Source organism: Sarcophilus harrisii, chromosome 5, assembly GCF_902635505.1.
Source record: "Sarcophilus harrisii chromosome 5, mSarHar1.11, whole genome shotgun sequence".
Classification (NCBI taxonomy): Eukaryota; Metazoa; Chordata; class Mammalia; order Dasyuromorphia; family Dasyuridae; genus Sarcophilus; species Sarcophilus harrisii.
The window spans coordinates 109,699,964-109,717,558 of record NC_045430.1 but is presented as its reverse complement, the minus strand read 5'-3'; positions in this window follow the sequence as shown (position 1 = coordinate 109,717,558).

The following is a 17,595-nucleotide window of genomic DNA, read 5'->3' as shown; positions in this document are numbered from 1 at the left end:
AGCCTGTTTTCACCAAACTATTTTATATTTTTCTTAGTTCCTGTCAGATAAAGAGTACCTATGTTGTTATGTGGGAGTAGTAAAATGATGTATCTTTTTTGTACATTTGTTTCTAAAATTTTAGAAACATTATCTAGTCTTTCCATGAATTTAATTCTTGATTTTTAAAAATTGGGATCAAATAGTTTGAATAATTCTTCCTTTGTATAACAGTTTGCAGTCTAGTATTGTTATGCCAAGTTCACTCTTAGATTTCTTTTTTTTTTTCTTTTTTTTTTTTTTTAATTTAATAGCCTTTTATTTACAGGATATATACATGGGTAACTTTACAGCATTAACAATTGCCAAACCTCTTGTTCCAATTTTTCACCTCTTACCCCCCCCCACCCCCTCCCCTAAATGGCAGGATGACCAGTAGATGTTAAATATATTAAAATATAACTTAGATCAAGTTCACTCTTAAAAAAAAAATCATCCCTTGATGTAATTGATGTTTTATATTGTCACACAAATTCTATTTTATCTCTATAATGCATTCCTTTGTAATTTGATTAATATAGCACTAAATATGTGGGATAATTTTTGCAGCAAACTGTATACTTATTTAACTATGTTGTTATGGACCATTCAATGACATTGACTATTTCTGCAATTAAAGCAATTTATTTTTATAAATATTGCTTTTTAGTTAAATTTATATCTTTTATGTAGCTCAGTAGGTTAATCCATAGATATATATTATTTTTTACCTTAAATGGAGTTTTTTTTCCTATTTCTTACATTCTATTTAAGATAACAAAAATGCACCAAACATTTGAGAATTCTCTTAAGTTTTGTTCATAGTATGTAAAAAAGCTAATGATTACTGTTGAATTTTTGTGTACCCTGTTACTTTATGGAAGCAATTTTTAAAAATCTTATTGCTATATTTTACTATTATCTTTCTTTTAAAAGATAATTTTTTCCCTCCTGCTTAGGGAACCATCTCTAGTAACAAAGAATAAAAGAGAAAGAAAGGGAGAAATAGTTTAGCAAAACTAACCAATACATTAATTGAATATGACAGTATAAATCATCTCAATAATTTTTATTAAGAAAAAAATACTAAACGGTTTTTGTTCTGATAGAGTTTATATACTACTGAGGGATGCAAAGTACATACTGAATACAAAATAGTACAACATGCTTTTATTAGGCAAAGGCCAATGGAAAGATAAAAGATTTCATTTAGGAGGTGGTTCCCCATTTGTGCTTTGAACAAAGTATTCTAAAAGGCAGAAGTGAGGAAGAGGCACTATGCAAACATGAGGAACATGCTATTATATATGGATAACAGCAGGTAGGTCAGTTTAATGGGAAAGATAAGTGCAAGGAGTGGAATAATGAGACAGAAGAGTGGGAAGGTAGATGAGAATCAGATTATAGAGGGTTTTAAATGCAAGATTAAGAATTCTATGTTTGATTATAGAACCATTATGGAATCTACTGAAGACTTCTGAGTACAGGAGTAAAATGGATAGACCTGTATTTTAGGAATATCATCCTGTCAATTTTATGAAGGATAGATTAGAGAGAGAGGAGAAGCTGGAAGACCAATGAAATAAATATCTATTGAAACAGTCCCAATTAGAAGTGATAAAAGACTGAAGTAAAATAAAATCTATGTGATAAGAGGGATGTTATGGAGGTATTATTGACAGTTCTTGGGAAATGATTAGAATGAGGGAGAGGGAAAATTCAGAAATGACTTCAGGCTTGTGAACTTGGACTGTTTAAAGGAAAAAAAGGGATTAAAGGGGGAAGGATGAAACATTTATTAAGTATTCACTATGTGCCAGTTACAAATTTTTATTTTTGTGATATTATTTTTCTATTTGTAATTATTATTGTATTATTGTTAAAAAAATAATATTTACAAGTGTTATCTCATTTGATCCTCAGGACAATCCTGGGAGATAGATGCTATTGTTATCCTCATTTTACAGTTGAGGAAACTAAGGCAGACAGATTGCTAGTCTAGGGATGAAAGTTAATGAAATCACTAAGAGTGTAGAGTGAAAAAAAAAAAAAAACTAAGGCTTAGGGACAGGATTGATGAACATCTTACAGGAAGAAGCAAGATAATCGTTCCCTTAGAGGGCACCATGAAGGAACAGTAACGGGGGTCTGGCACATATGTAGACCTCATCAACCTACTCAGATCATGTTTTTCCTCCTAGAATGTTGGGGGGCTACTTCTAGGAGAATCATTATGACGTATAAGAGGAATGAAAGCCATAGAAAAACTAGAGCACAGGTGACTTTTATAATTGGTTCTAATTGGCAGGATCTTTTTTTGATTGGCATTACAGCCAGAACTGTTTTCAAAAAAGCCCAAGTCTATTGTGTATCTAATTTATATTATTGTGTATCTAATTTATATTTTGATGTACTTAACATCTACTGGTCATCCTGCCATCTGGGGGAGGGGGTGGGGGGTAAGAGGTGAAAAATTGGAACAAGAGGTTTGGCAATTGTTAATGCTGTAAAGTTACCCATGCATATATCCTGTAAATAAAAGACTATTAAATTAAAAAAAAAAAAAAGCCCAAGTCTACTTTGGCTGATTTTTTTTTTTTTAAATTTTTATTCATTTACTTACTTATTTGGACTACAGGGATCCTCAGTGACTTTCATTCACAACCTACAGGGAGAACCCAAGCTGTAAGATATAAAGTTTTAGAGCCTTCTTTTCCCTTTATAGCCATATGATCCCCATGTTACAAGGGCCTAGTTGGATTTTTTTGTTCATTATTTTCTATTTTAGGTGAAGAATATGTCAAACCAGAAGTCACAGGAAACCAAGAATTGAAATCCAGACTGAAAGTACTGCAGACAGACTAGCATTAATCTTCTGAGGAGCAAGAAGTGATCTTTGGGATGTATGCTAGTGAAAGACAAAATGGGGACTCATTCAGAGGTAATGGACCTGAACTTAGTGGGACCAGTGCTATGTGGGAAATAAGCTAAATTAAGTCTAAATGGAACTGGAGTGCTAGTCTGTTGTCCCCTAGCAACTGACAGAGAGTATAGCCCTTGGGGGCTCAAGTCAATAGCAGAGAAAAAAAGATATTCTTTGTGCTCCTCAGGGTACACTGGAACCCTAAGAGGCAATGGAGCTTACCTGGACTTGGGAGAGAGGACTAGCCATGTGCTTCTTAGAGAATGAGTCAGGAAGGTAAAAGAAAAACCATGAGATAAAATGATCCATAAATCAAAGAAAGGGAGAGTGTTGAGAAAAAAAAAATGAATTATAGGGCAAAAGATGAAAAAAAAAAAAACAAAACCAAGTTGAAAGACAACTGAAAAGAGAACTTTGGATTTAGCAATTAAGATATCTGTGTGCATCTTTATGTTTCAAGTGCATTTCTTATAAACAACATAATATTGGATTTTAGTTTCTAACTCATTGTGCTATATTTTTCTATTTTGTGGGTGAGTTCATCCCATTCACCTTTTTGTTTCCTGTCCCCTATTTAAGAGTTTCTTGTACTTGTATTGTAATACTCATTCTCTGACTCATAAACCCATAATTAATTATTGGGTCTCTCTCATTTCTATGTATTCACACAATCAAAGCTTCTAAGTTATCCTTTCTAGGCTCTTCCCTCTAGGAGATTTCTGTCACTGCCTTGTGTAGGGGTTGCCCCAAAGATTCCTTTTTTTCATTTTCCTTGCTTCTTGCAAAATGCCAATTATTGCTCATGTCAGAGAAGACACTGCCTGATGGAAGGAACCCTTCCTCCACTAAGTCCCTAATTATATAACCCATCATTGATCCATAACCTCTCTTGTTTATCCTTCCCCCCAACATTTGCTTGGAAATTTCTTTCCTATCCCACTCTTTTAGGTCTCAGTAGCTCAATTGTTCCATCTCTTCATCCTGCCCACCCCCCCCAACAATGTAGGATAAATAGACTTTTCAAGCACTCAATCCCCTAGGCCTCATGCAGTATAAGGTCCTCATTTCCTTTCACCAAACATCTCTTTATTCTCAGAAGTATTTATCAGTAGAACTTTTGTTCCAAAATTTCCCCTTCTTCTCCCCACCCCCTCCCCCAGATGGCAGGTTGACCAATACATATTAAATATATTAAAGTATAAATTAAATACAATATAAAACTGGGACACTGATACATTGTTGGTGGAGTTGTGAACTGATCCAACCATTCTGGAGAATAATTTGGAATTATGCCCAAAGGGCTATCAAACTGCGCATACCCTTTGATCTAGCAGTATTTCTATGGGGCTTATATCCCAAAGAGATCTTAAAGAAGGGAAAGGGACCTGTATGTGCAAGAATGTTTGTGGCAGCCCTCTTTGTAGTGGCCAGAAACTGGAAACTAAGTAGATGCTCATCAGTTGGAGAATGGCTGATTAAATTGTGGTATATGAATGATAGAATATTATTATTCTGTAAGAAATGACCAGCAGGATGATTTCAAAGAGACCTGAAGAAACTTACATGAATTGATGCTGAGTGAGATGAAAAACCAGGAGATCATTACACACGGCAACAACAAGACTATATGATGATCAATTCCAAGGGACATGGCTTTCTTGAACAATGAGATGATTCAAACCAGTTCCAATGATCTTGTGATGAAGAAAGCCATCTACACTCACAGAGAGTACTGTAGGAACTGAGAGTAGATCACAACATAGCATTTTCACTCTTTTTCTTGTTTGCTTGCATTTTGTTTGATTTCTCATTTTTTCCTTTTTGATCTGATTTTTCTTGTGCTGCATGATAATTGTATATGTGTGCCTATGTTGGATTTAACATATATATTTAACATGTTTGACAGATGTTAGATTGCTTACCATCTTGGGGAGAGGGTAAAAGGAAAGGGGGAAAATTTTAAGCACAAGGTTTGCAAGGGCCGATGTTGAAGGATTATCCATGCATGTGTTTTGAAAATAAAAAAGCTTTAATAATAATAGAAAAAAGAATTGAACATCACATAATCTTGTTGTTGCTGTGTTCAAAGATCTCCTGGTTTTGCTCACTTTACTTAGCATCAGTTCATGTAAGACTTTCCACATCTTTCTGAAATCATCCTGCTGACTTTTTTATAGAACGTTATAGAATGTTATATTTCATAACATTTATGTACCATAACTTATTCAGCCACTCCCTAATTGATGGGCATTCACTGTTTTTAGTTCCTTGCCACTACAAAAAGGGCTGCTGCAAACATTTTAGCACATGTAAATTTGGAAAAAAAATTCTATAAAAATGGATGACAAAAGTGGTTTTAAAAAATTTCACTGGGTAAAAGAGGAGGATCAAAGAAGAGATTGGAATGATATAGAAAAGCCAACTCTTGTATTTCTGTTTTCTCTGCCAAGGAGAATGATGTTTTAAGAGTTTTTTCCTTAATCTCTTTCATTTGATTTTTAAAGTCTTAAAAGTTCTGTGAATTCTTTTTGGGCAGGTGACCATTTGATGTTATTTTTTGGGGTAGGAGAAATCCTTTTTTGTTTCAATAGCCTCCTTTGAAGATGAATCCGAGTCTTCCCTATTCCCATACTGATTTTCTGTGGTTGGGTTCTTGATCCGTTGCTTGCTCTTTTATTTTTTAAATAAGAGTTTGTTAGGGTAATCACCTCTAATCCTGGGGCAGAGTGAAAAGAAAATGATAACTCTGGCCTCAGGTTCTCCTTCAGTTTTTCCTTCTGGCCTAGAACCCCAAATCAAAAACTCTACCAGCTTCACTGCCCACCTTTTGCCCTTACCTGCCACGTGCTAGTTCCTTCTCACCCAAAGCCATATCTCAGCAGGAGAGTTACCCTGACAGCAGAGGGTCACTCCCTTTCTACTGACAAAGACTCCTAACTCTCCACACTGTCCTGGAAATGAAAGTTCTGTGGCTGAAGTTGAAGTTTCCCTCCCAACCCAGCTAATCTCAAGGCTAGATGCTTGTTGTTGTTGTTTCTACAAAACTAGTTGGAGGTGTTTATACTTTACAATCTTTGTTCTAGAGTATTTCTTCTGATCTTCAGCAATTGTCTCAGGAGATTTACTGTTCTTCCCTAACTGTCACTTATTTTTAACCATTCTTCTAACTGCTCTCAGCTGCAAATTGCCTTGTTTGTGGGGAAAATCTGCATAACTTGGAATTTTCTTAGCTACTTTGCCATGTTCTCAGATTCATCTCTATTCCAAAATTATTTTAAACTCTTCTTTATTATTGAACATCCAGATTAAGCTTAGATTTTCAGGATAGATCATCCTAAATTGTAGCTTGAGTTTCTTTGCCTTTCTGAATATATTATTCCATTCCCTTCTATACTTCTAGTGGTATAGTCTTGCAACAATGCATTGTTGAATGTCTTTTCCTTTGTATCTGAAGGACTTTCCCCTGATGACTTGCAGACTTTGTTGTTTCTGATTTGAAATGTGAAATTTAATCCCTATGTCTCTTGAAGTTTGAAGAATTGTATCTCTCCCCTCTCTCTTCCAAGATGATCTGCGAACTCTTTCAATTGGGATTTAGCTTTCTGTGTTCAGAAGTTTTGGACAGTTCTCTTTTTATTTTTTACTTTATTATAGTGTTAAGTTTTTTTTTTTCTTGTTATGTTCTAGGAGACTTATAATAGTCTGGTTTTCTCTATCCATTTTCTCTTAGAGAGCAGTATGTTTTGCTTGGATAACTATCATTTTCATTTTCCCCCTCTTAAATGCTATCATTTCCTTTCTAAAAACCTCTTTTTAACTTTCTTCATTTCTTCCAGAAATTCCAGTTGAGTGTGTGTAAAAACTGTGTTTTTCTCTGAGACATTGCTTGAAGCTGTTTCAGAGTCATTCTCTTCTGTGTTTGTGTCTTGAATGCCTCTGCTGTCAACCTGATAGCACATTATAGTGGAGTTCTTCTCTTGTTTGCCCATTCTTCCAGCCTATTTGTTGACTTTAGATTAGATGTTGGGGCTGGGCATTTTACACTTCTGGAGTGAAGGTCTGGGTTAGTCCTATTGCTGCTTTCTTGCTTAGTTTCGAGTGTTGTGTTATAGATTTCATGGACAGGTGGGGTACCTGCAAGCCTTCAGTGTTTCCGAAGTTGAATGACCCAGGACAAAGTCTTATTGCTGGCCCCTTAGTCTAAACTCTGAAATTTCTTGACTTAAGTTTTAGTCAGAGCAGCAGGTGAATGTTGCCAAACCAAGCTACTATTAGAGAGCTGGGAAATTCTCCTGGTTCAGAATGATAGGACTGCAGGTTCCTCATTAGTCTGGGATTCCTGGGCTAGATGCCAGAACTGAAATCCCACTCTACTCCTGGTATCAGAACCACACTATTGTTGCCTATGATGACCGGATATTTTAAAATCAGCCAGAGTCAGGAGTTCAGGTTAAGGGAAAATCCTCGATCTTTATTCTTTGTGGAGATGAAGGGGGATGGCCATAGAAGTGTGAGCAGCTGTGACACGAACACGACCAGCAGTCTCTCTGCCTCTCTCTCTTCACCCACCAAAATCGTCTCTATGTCATTTCCTATACAACACATAAGGACTTGCACAGAGAGTGGGCAGGGCCATTCTTTCTCCAAGCATGTATATTAATAGTGTCTTCCAATTGCTATTTAGCCTCACGTGCTTGGGACCTCAGTGCATCAACTCAAGCTTCAGCCCATTACAGTTGCCAGCTTTGGAAATTCTTTCTTTCTCAATATACCTTCCAGGGCCTCTTCTCAGTCTGCTCTGATTCTGTGACCCAGAAATGGTTTGGGAGCAACAAAGCTGCTATTATGGGTTTATGGGTATCCCAGAACAGGTTCTTATTCTAGCCTACAGCCTCTCCCAGGGCAGTGCAGTGCTCTTATTGGCAGCGTGTCTCCAGTGCCCACAAACCTCCTGGTCTGTCTCCCCATGCTAAATTGGGCCAAAGGACTTAATAAGACTTTTTTCTCTTATTTCCTTGCTAATATTTGATCTGGTGCATTTTCTGCCTGTTTAGAAAAGTTTTGTGCTTTCTTTTGACTGGGTTAGAGTATGTAATATATTTCCTATTTTTTTTTCTCCCTTTTCCCTTCTTATGTGTCCTCCCATACTTCAGTTCAATCCCATAAAACACTGCTTCACTTTAGGCCAAGTGTTGTGACATTTTCAGTTCATGATGTCTCAGGCCTGTTTCTTTACTATCACTTCTTCTTGACTTCTGCTTTCAGAAGCCCCACCATGTACTTTTTTTTTTTTTTTTTGCTAAGGCAATTGGGGTTAAGTGACTTGCCCAGGGTCACACAATGAGAAAGTGTTAAGTGTCTGAGGCCAGATTTGAACTCAACTCCCCCCACCCCCCATGTACTTTAAAAAGAAATATTTTCATGCCATCTCTTACTTTTGGTCATTGTTGTTGTTAACCCCATAGATAACTATGTCTTGTTTTTTTTTTAACCCTTTTACTTTTGTAGTAAATTATTTCATTATCTGTGCCTTGCTTGGCTGCTATATTTGTTTATCTTTCTTATATTGCTGTTGTTAGGATTGTTTAGGTAGATCTGCTCCCCACCTTCCCCAACAATATTTAAAATCTTCTTTTCTATTAAAAATCCATCTTTAAAAATTTTTTTTTGCTAGACTCAGGCTTGCAAGATATGTCACTTTGATTTGCATCTTCAGCTCTTTTAATTCCAAACACATATTTAATTTCCTCCTGCAATTTCTGGTAGAAGCAGGATGGTCCCATGCTTATTTGAATTTTCTTTTTGTTCTATTTAAAAATCTTTCTCTTGTAGACAATCTTTTCCTCTTTCATTTTATCAGTTTGTTGTTTGTCATTGAAATTATTAAGTTTAATCACCTCTTGATGTTTATAGTATAAAGTTTTTTCCCTGAAGGAAATATATACATTTTTCTATATATTTTAACATTTCAATTTATTTATTAATTTTAAAATAATTTTCCTCCAGTTACATGTGAAGACAATTTTAAAATGTTAAACACAATATATGTATATATATATATATATATATATATATATATATATATATATTTCTACAGTTATCTTGCTGCTCAAGAAAGATCATATCTAGAAAGAAGGTAAAAAAAACCTGAGAAGGAAAATAAAAATGCAAGCAAACAACAACAGAAAGAGTGAAAATGCTATGTTGTGTTCCACGCTCATTTCCCATAGTTCTCTCTCTGGGTGTAGCTGGTTTTATTCATTACTGCACTTATTGGAACTAATTTGGTTCATCTCATTGTTGAAGAGAGCCATGTCCATCAGAACTGATCATCATATAGTATTGTTGTTGAAGTATATAATGACCTCTTAGTCCTGCTTATTTTACTCAGTTCATGTAAGTCTCTCCAGACCTCTCTGAAATCATCCTGCTGGTCATTTCTTACAGAACAATAATATTCCATAACAATCATATTCCACAGTTTATTCAGCCATTCTCTAATTGATGGGTATCCATTCAATTTCCAGTTTCTAGCCATTACAAAAAGGGGTGCCACACTTTTGCACATGTAAAGACAATTTTTAACATTTACTATTTAAATTTTTTTTAAACATTTTACTATTTAAAAAAAAATTTGAGTTTCAAATTTTCTCTTTCTCTCTTTCACCTCTCTCCTCTCTGAGATGTTAAACAATTTGATATAGATCATATATGTTCAATAATGAAAATATTACATTATTTTCATTTAAAATTTTGATTTCCAAGTTTTCTCCTTCCCACCCCTCCATTATCCACTGAGAAGGCAAGCAATATGATATTAATTATATATGTGAAATCATGTAAAATATATTACATTAGCCATTTTCTTTAAAAGCAAAAAAATAAAGTAAAAAATGTAATGTTCTTCTCTAAAATATAATGTTCTCTAGAAGCAGGTTTCTTGGGGGGCTTCTGGAGGCAGCCTTAGTTTCAGCTCAAAGTAATAATCACCTTAAATGCAGCCAGGAGTTAAAGTCCAATCTTTTATTGTTTCCTTTCTAGTCTTGTCTCCTTCCTGGGCCCCGGTTAGCTTTCTTAGAGGTTTATCTCTCTTCTTGGTTCCTACTGCTAATCCTTTGCCTCTGCCAGCTTCTGCCTCTAGCTCCCTCTGAATGTCTCCAGCCAGCACAAAGGTGGAAAATGGAACGAATCTGTCTCCTCCTCTAAGAGTGGGCTTGCCCTTTCTGACTTTTGAATGTCCTGGACTGAATCCTGGTTGAGGCTCCTAGCTTATATATACTCTCTTAAAGGTGTGAATCTTGTAGAACTCTAATAAGTATCAAGTACATTAGTGAACTAGAGAACTGTTAAGTACCATGCTAAATAAGATAATTATTGTCTCTATCAATTCCAGTGACTTAGCACCTTGTAAGAATCCTAACCAAAAAATACGTTTCAATTTGCAAGTTCAATAGTTCTCTCTTTGGAGACTTTTCTTCATCAAAAGACTTTTAGAATTGTCTTGGATCACTGATTTAATCTGTATAGCCAAGCCTTTCATAGAATATTCGATAGAACTCATAGAATAAAATTTCATACAATATTTCATAGAATATCAAAGAATTAACATTGCTATTCCTGTGCATAAGGACCTCCTGGTTCTCACTTCACTTTGCATTGGTTCATAAAGGTTTTGAAAAATTTTTTTTCTGAAACTGCCCCCTCATCATTTCTTATAGCACAGTAGTACTCCATCTCAACCATATTCCTCAATTTGTTTAGCCATTACACAATTGATGAATATCCTCTTGATTTTCAATTCTTTGCCACCACAAAAAGAGCTACTATAAATATTTTTGTATAAATAGGTCCTTTTCCTTTTTCTTTGGTCTCTTTGGGATATAAACCTAGTCAATAGTATTTCTTGGTCAAAAGGAATGCACAGTTTTATAGCCCATTGGGCATGATTCCATATTTTTCAGAATAGGTGGACAAGTTCATTGTTCCACCAAGAGTTCATTAATGATTTTGTTTTTCCTTTAGTCCCTTCAGCATGTCATTTTTGAAAGATATGAGGTATTATCTCAAGAGTTGTTTTAATTTGCATTGTTATAATCAAGGACTTTGAAAACTGCCTTTTAATATCCTTTGACTATTTTATCATTTGGGAAATTGCTCTTACTTTTACAAATTTGATTCAGTTTTGTACTCAATATATATTTCAGAAATGAGGCCTTTATCAGAAACACATGCTAAAATTAAAAAAATATATATATTACTTCATTGTCTATGGCACCTTTATAATATTATCATTCCCCTAATCACCTCTTTTAAATGAGTCTATTTTTGCATTTGCTTTGTCTGAGATCATGAGTATTACCTCTGGTTTTTTTTACTTCAGCTGAAACCAACTAGATTCTGCTTCAGTCTTTTATTTTAACTCTGTGTCTGTGTGTATTACTGTCTCTTGTAAATAACATATTGTTTGATTCTGACTTTACTTTTCTTGTATTTTCTTTTCTTTTTTCTTTCTCTCTTTCTTTCTTTCTTTTTCTTTTTCTTTTTTCTTTTTTTTTTTTTTTTTTTCTTTTTTTTTTTTTTTTTGATAAGGCAGTTGGGGTTAAGTGATTTGCTCAGGGTCACACAGCTAGGAAGTATTGTCTGAGGCCAGATTTGAACTAAGGTCCTCTTGATTTCAGGGTAGGGGCTCTATCTCTTCTACCATCTAGCTGCCCCTGAATTCTGGTTTCTAATCTGTTCTATCTGCTGCCATTTTATGGATGAGTTCATTCCATTCACATTCACAGTTATGATTGCGAACTGTGTATTAACCCATCTCTACCCCATTTTCTTTGTTTTTTTTCTCTTCTTTCTTTTTATTTCGTTTTTTCCTCGGAAGTTTATATTGCTTTTGACCATTACACCTCTTAATCTACTTTCCCTTTTATCCTCCCTCCTTCCTTCTCTCTTATTTTCCCCCTCCTATTTCCTTATTGGATAAACCACATTAATATAACTGTGTGTGTGTGTGTGTGTGTGTGTGTGTGTGTGTGTATTCTCCCCTCTTTGAACTAATTCTGATGAGAGTGAAGTTCAAGCATTGACTACCCACTATATCTTCCCTATTCTACTTTACTCTTCCTTCTTCTTCAACTGACTCCCTCTTTCTCACTCCTTCATTTTTTTTAAAATGGAGATCATCCTAACATAATCAACTCATACCCATGCCATCAATGTAAACCCATGCAAACAATGTAAACTTTTTGTAAAAAAAAAAATTAATTGTTCTAATAATGATAAAGTTTTTGGAAGTTACATGTATCATATTTCCATAGAGCCACAGACAGTGGGGGAACTCTCAGTGAGGTATAAGACCCTTCAGTCCAGAGGGAAGCTGCTGACAATGTCTGGTTTGGCTCTCATCTCCCAACCTGTTTTATTGCTAACAATAGTTGATCATTGTACAATATTGCTGTTACTGAATACAATGTTTTCCTGGTTCTGCTTACTTTACTTTCTATCAGTTTATGTAAGAATTTCCAGGTTTTTCCTTTAGTTGTTGTTTTTTTTTTTTTTTTGAGGTAGTTTTGATGTGTCTGTTAGTTTTTGTTGCTTTCAAGATATCCTGGTCCTGATCTACATTCTGGGCTTTCCTCAAGAAGGACCCCAGTCTGTTGCATTCACAAGCACTAGAACTAATTTGCCTCTTTGTTTTAGAACTATGATCAGGGCCCCTTTTCCCTTGTGACCAACTACCAGCACTCCTCTCTGCCCTGGAATTGTGACCTAGAACTGAGTGTGGGTGATAAATTTGCAAGTCGCCTGTATTATAAAGAGAACATAAAAAAATTAAAAAGACCCACATATGCAAAACTATTTGTGGCAGCTGTTTTTTGTAGTGGCAAGGAACTAGAAAGTGGATGCCCATCTCTTGGAGAATGACTGAATAAATCATGATATATGAATGCTATGGAATATTATTGTTCTATAAGAAATGATCAGTAGGATGATTTCAGAAAGGCCTGGAGAGACCTACATGAACTGATGCTAAGTGAAGTGAGTAGAAGCTAGAGAACATTTTACATGGCAACAACAAGACTATACAATAATCAATTCTGATAGACGTGGCTTTTTTCAACAACAAAGTGATTCAGGACAATTCCAATAGACTTATGATGGAGAGAGCCTTCTGCCTCCAGAAAGAGGACCATGGGGACTGAATATGGATCACAACATAGTATTTTCACCCTTTTTGTGGTTGTTTGCTTAATTTTTGTTTTGTTTCTTTTTTTTCCCTTTTTGATCTGATTTTTCTTGTGTAGCATGATAACTGTGGAAATACATAGGAATGAATTACATATGTTTAACATATATTGGATTAATTGAAAAATGGTCAAAGGATATGAACAGACAATTCTCAGATGAAGAAATTGAAACTATTTCTAGTCATATGAAAAGATGCTCCAAGTCATTATTAATCAGAGAAATGCAAATTAAGACAACTCTAAGATACCACTACACACCTGTCAGATTGGCTAAGATGACAGGAAAAATAATGATGATTGTTGGAGGGATGTGGGAAAACTGGGACATTGATTCATTGTTGGTGGAGTTGTGAACAATCCAACCATTTTGGAGAGTAGTTTGGAACTATGCTCAAAAAGTTATCAAACTGTGCATACCCTTTGATCCAGCAGTGTTACTACTGGGATTATATCCCAAAGAGATTATAAAGAAGGGAAAGGGACCTGTATGTGCACGAATGTTTGTGGCAGCCCTTTTGTAGTGGCTAGAAACTGGAAACTGAATGGATGTCCATCAGTTGGAGAATGGCTGAATAAATTGTGGTATATGAAAATTATGGAATATTACTGTTCTGTAAGAAATGACCAACAGGATGATTTCAGAAAGGCCTGGAGAGACTTACACGAACTGATGCTAAGTGAAATGAGCAGGACCAGGAGATCATTATATACTTCAACAACAATACTATATGATGACCAGTTCTGATGGACCAGGCCATCCTCAGCAACGAGATCAACCAAATCATTTCTAATGGAGCAGTAATGAACTGAACTAACTATACCCAGAAAAAGAACTCTGGGAGATGACTAAAAACCATTACATTGAATTCCCAGTCCCTATATTTATGCACACCTGCATCTTTGATTTCCTTCACAAGCTAATTGTACAATAATTCAGAGTCTGATTCTTTTTGTACAGCAAAATAATGTTTTGGTCATGTATACTTATTGTGTATCTAAGTTATATTTTAATATATTTAACATCTACTGGTCATCCTGCCATTTAGGGAGGGGTGGGGGGTAAGAGGTGAAAAATTGGAACAAGAGGTTTGGCAATTGTTAATGCTGTAAAGTTACCATGTATATATCCTGTAAATTAAAGGCTATTAAATAAAAAAAAAAAAAAAATTAACATATATTGGATTACTTACTGTCTAGGGGAGGGTTTGGAGGAAAGGAGGGAGAAAAAAATTTGGAACATAAGGATTTGCAAGGGTGAATGTTGAAAACTATATTTGCATATGTTTTGAAAATAAGCTATTATTAAAAAAAATTTGCCAGTCAATGCCACCTGTACTCACTGCTAGCAAAAAGTCTCCTGCAATGTCTTTCTGACCAGTTATCTAACTCCCTTACACTCTTTGAGCCAAAGAGTGATGATGCTAAAGATGCTGCCACTGCCATGGTGTGTGTGCTTCAGACAGGCCTCCAATTAAGAGTCACAAAACTCTTCTGCCTTCTTAAGTTTTTTTTGGTCAGAAAAATATCACACCCAAACTTTTGTTGGCTCTGTTGCTCTAAAATTTGATTTGAGTCATTATTTAAAAGAGGAATGTTGAGAGAGTTCAGCTAGTGGCTATCCCAATCCACCATTTTGGCCCTGTCAATTCTCAAATTATTTCTTATAAAATGGTGTTCAGGTTTTTTGACTTATCTTCTCCTTCTTGGAGACCAATAATCCTAAAGTAATTTCTATGTACTGTTGTCTTCAAAATTAATATATAAGATTTACCTCTAATAAATTTTTCTATGAAGGCTATAAATTCTACTTTCACAATTCTTATTTCTTTTTTACACAATTTTGGAACATCCTTGTGGGGTCCTATGCTCAGCAGTCACAGGGTCCTCTGCCTCATTAGGTATTGATTAATTTATTTTTGTTTAATGACATTTATTCATAGATGTTTTGATTTATTTAATGCATTTGGGATCCACATTCCTTTCTATCTATCATTAATGCCTTCCCTGTTGGTTTATAGGCTTAAGCTGAAGTCATTTTAACTAAATTTTCTTGCTCTTAAGATCTTTGTTAAGTTCAGTCTTTTCCCTTTATATTTTTCTTTCTCTTACTTCCTAACTTCTTTCCCTTTGATGGCTAGCTATAACCCCAGAAGCTGAACCTCAAAGTTGTTTTTAGCTCTTTCCTAAAGCTTTAGCATCTATATTCATTGGCTTTGATGTCTGGCCCAGCTAGATGCCAGTCCTTTTGCTTTAGGTCTGGCAGGAAAGCTGCCATAGTTCCCTCTTTTCTTCAGTTCTATGAGTAAAGCACGGAACTCTCTCACTCTGAGATCTCAGCCAGAGCAAACTTCTGCCTTTTGGTATTGGTTGGTGCAAAAAGAAGAGGAATAAAGTTGGCTCTTGTTGCAAGTCCATAGGTTGACTTATGTTTTTCTGTCATAATTTGGTAACTGGTGAGGGAGGGGATGCTGAATGCATTGTGAGTTGGAGATTGGTCTTCTCTATGGTTAGTTCATTTAAAAATATTATTATTATTATTATTTTACATCCTTAGAGTTCTTGGTATCTGAGACTATGGAGATGAACTGAAATTGCTTTATCTCTTATACATAATTACTATCTTGGAGAGATTTTAGAGAATAGGAGGATTGAAGGTACCTAGTTCTTCATCTTAATTTTTATTTATTAATTAACAAAATCATATTTTCTCTCATTTCCTCCTTCCCTGTTCTTATTAGAAGAAAACAGAAAAAAAACACAAACCTTGTAATACACAGTGAAACAAAACAAATTCCCCTATTGACCACATCCAAAAAATCAGTCTTATTCTGAACCTGGAAGCTTTTCACCTTTCTTTTAGGAAGTAGGTATGTTTCGTCAGTGGTCCTTTGCTAACATTTGTATACTTTAGGACTACTGCTTATAGATACTGTCTTGGCAAGCCATTCCAAGATCTCAGACGCCCTGCCTTTCTTGCTAGGCTAATGCTTACTTACCTTCCTTTCATTTTCATTTGATTGAATCTAACCTGTCCTCCTTACTTTTCCTTACACACAACAATCTAGCTCTTAAAAAGATACAGAAATAGATAAAACTGTATCTTTGTATCTTTGTTGTTGTTTTTAATATATATTTATTTATTTCATTAAATATTTGCAAATTATATATAAAAATATCATTAAAAAATTTTGAGCTCCAAATTCTCCCTTTCCCTTCTGCCCCTCCCCTTTTTGATTTTTTATACTAATAGCTTTTTATTTTTTAAAATATATGCAAAGATAAGTTTTCAACATTCACCTTCAGAAAACTTTGTGTTCCAAATTTTTCTTTCTGTCCCTTTCTTCCCCCTCCCCTAGAAGCAAGTAACCAAATATAGGTTAAATATGTTCAAATCTTCTAAACATTTCCACATTTATAATGCTGCATAAGAAAAATCAGATCAAAAAGGGAAAAAAATAAGAAAAAAACAAGCAAGTAAATAAAGGTGAAAATACTGTTCTGATCCATATTCAGTACCTATAGTCCTCTCTCTGAGGCAAATGGCTGTCTCCATCACAAGTTTATTGGAATTGGCCTGAATCATCTTATTGTTGAAAAGAGTCATGTTCATCACAATTGATTATCACATAATCTTCTTGTTATGTACAATGATCTCCTGATTCTATTCACTTCACTCAGCATCAGTTCATATAAGTCTCTCCAGGCCTCTCTGGAATCATCCTGCTGATCATTTCTTACAGAACAGTAATATTCCATAACATTCATGTACCACAACTTATTCAGCCTTTCTCCATCTGATGGGCATCCATTCAATTTCTAGTTTCTAGCCACTACAAACAAGGCCGCCACAAACATTTTTGCACATGGGAGTCCTTTTCCATTTTTTGTGATCTCTTTAGGATATAGGCCCAATAGAAACACTGCTGGATCAAAGAATATGGACAATTTGATTGCCCTTTGGACATAGTTCCAAATTGTTCTCCAGAATGATGGGATCAGTTCACAACTCCACCAAGTATCCCAGTTTTCCCACATCCCCTCCAATGTTTATCAGTGTCTTTTCTTATCATCTGAACCAATCTGAGAGGTATGAAGTGGTACCTTAGAGTTGTCTTAATTTGCATTTGTCTAATCAATAGTAATTTAGAGCATTTTTTTTTGTATGACTAGAAATGGCTTTAATTTCTTTGTCTGAAAATTGATCATATCTTTTGACCATTTATCTATTGGAGAGTGGCTTGTATTCTTATAAATTTGAATCAGTCCTCTATATATTTTAGAAATGAGGCATTGGATATAACCTTGGATATAAAAAAATTTCTCCAGTTTTCTGTTTCTCTTCTAATCTTGGCTGCATTGGTTTTATTTGTAAAACTTTAATAAAATCAAAGTTATCAATTTTGCATTTCA